The sequence below is a fragment of the Octopus bimaculoides genome, chromosome 8 (genome assembly GCF_001194135.2).
Source record: "Octopus bimaculoides isolate UCB-OBI-ISO-001 chromosome 8, ASM119413v2, whole genome shotgun sequence".
Classification (NCBI taxonomy): domain Eukaryota; kingdom Metazoa; phylum Mollusca; class Cephalopoda; order Octopoda; family Octopodidae; genus Octopus; species Octopus bimaculoides.
The window spans coordinates 6,811,235-6,813,344 of NC_068988.1; positions in this window are offsets into that span (position 1 = coordinate 6,811,235).

The window sequence follows — 2,110 nt, forward strand, 5'->3', positions numbered from 1 at the left end:
TATACATATACATATATATATATATATGTGTATATGTGTATATATATATATATATACATAAATATATATATATATAAATATATATACATATACATATATATGTATGTATGTGTGTATATATATATATATATATATATATATATACATACATACATATACACACACATACACACATATAAATATACATATATATGTGTGTATACATATGCCTGTGTGCGTGAAAAAGCCCATAACAATATGTATATATGTATATATGTATATATATAGGTGTGTGAGTGTATGTGTGTGTGTGTGTGTGTGTGTGTGTATGTGCGTGTGTTTGTGACAGAGAGAGAGGGGGGCTGGGAATAGAGAAAGCATTTTTCTGTCTGTGTCTGCGTGTGCACATTCGCTTACATTGTGTCACTATAAGCGAAGCCCACATTTACGCGCGCGGGAGTCTGTGTGTGTGCGTGCGTGTCTTTGTGTGTATGTGTATTTGTGTGTGGGTGTGTTCTTGTGCATATGTCAGCGCTACACACAGATATATCTATGTATGTGTTTCTGTTTGTATACCCGGATACTGCGTGTGTATGTTAGGGAATACTCCAAAGAGTGGGCCCCGTGGTTTTAGATTTTGTACTATTCCAGTCAGCCTACAACAGTTCCTTTCTATAGACCTATAAATCTATATCGCACATATGTGTACGTACGTACGCATGCATGTATGTATAACGGCAGTAAGAGAAAGAGAGAATGCGGTGAATTGGCGCATGTGCATAGTTGGGTGCAGTCCTGTGTGGTGCATACGCACGACTGGTTCTGTGATATGGCCTCCAGCTACGATTCTGCTTGTCTTCACCCATAACCGTTCTCTATGTGTGTGAGGCATTAATATGGAACATTCATGTGTGTCTGAGTATATAATTGTTCTTGTGTATATGTATGTATGTGTCTGTAAGTGTATATATTAATATTTACACAGAGAGCAAATAGTTAAAAAAATTTACAGATAGACAGACATATAGATAGATAGATAGATAGATAGATAGATAGATAGATAGATAGATAGATAGATAGATAGATTTAATTTGAAATAAAACAGAAAAAAAATGCATCTAATTCTTTCTGTTAAAATTGAAAATCCTCGAGAAAATGTCAGTGCAAATTTTAGTCACGTGCCATTAAATAATACTGAAGGTTTCGAACTTTGGTGCATTATTATTATTATTATTATTATTATTATTATTATTATTATTATTATTATTATTATTATAAAGCTGACGAGCTAGAATAATCGTTAGCGTTCTGGGCGAAACGCTTAGCAGTATTTTGTCTGTCGCTACGTTCCGAGTTGAAATTCCACCGAGAAGTTAGTTTCTGAGAATATGCTAATATTCTTATGCGGTGGCTGGATGTCTTCCACTGATGATTTCCAGTAAAATGAAATCACGTGATATGAGAATTCTTATATATACGACGGGCTTCTTTCAGTTTCCGTCTACCAAATCCACTCACAAGGCTTTGGTCGGCCCGAGGCTATACTAGAAGAACATTTGCCCAAGGTGCCACGCAGTGGGACTGAACCCGGAACCATGTGGTTGGTAAGCAAGCTACTTACCACACAGCCGCTCCTGCGCCTACATTTAATTATTTCTGAAAAGAGCAGAAAATTTTTGGGATGGAGGGTTTAGTCACTTATAACAACACACGTAGGCAAAATTTGGCCTTGATGTGATTTGAACTCGGAACTTAAATTGAGGTAACTAAATATGTCTTAAATACGCCAGAGCTCTTCCTTCCTCTTAATAACCGTAATAATTTGAACGAGTATTTCCTTAGCAGTCAGCAACGCCCTCTCTTCAACAGCTGTCTTCTCAAAGACGGACGATAACATCTTTTGTCCTTACCAATATTGGTCATACAACTTAAGACTCCACCCTATTAAAAGTCGACAGAAATAATGCAGGACCTACATACACGCATACATTCATATAGACGCACATATACATACAGACACACGCATACACACAGACACACACGCATACACACAGACACACACGCATGCGAGAGCATTTACATATGTGTGTCTGTCTGTATATATGCATATATATATATATATACATACATA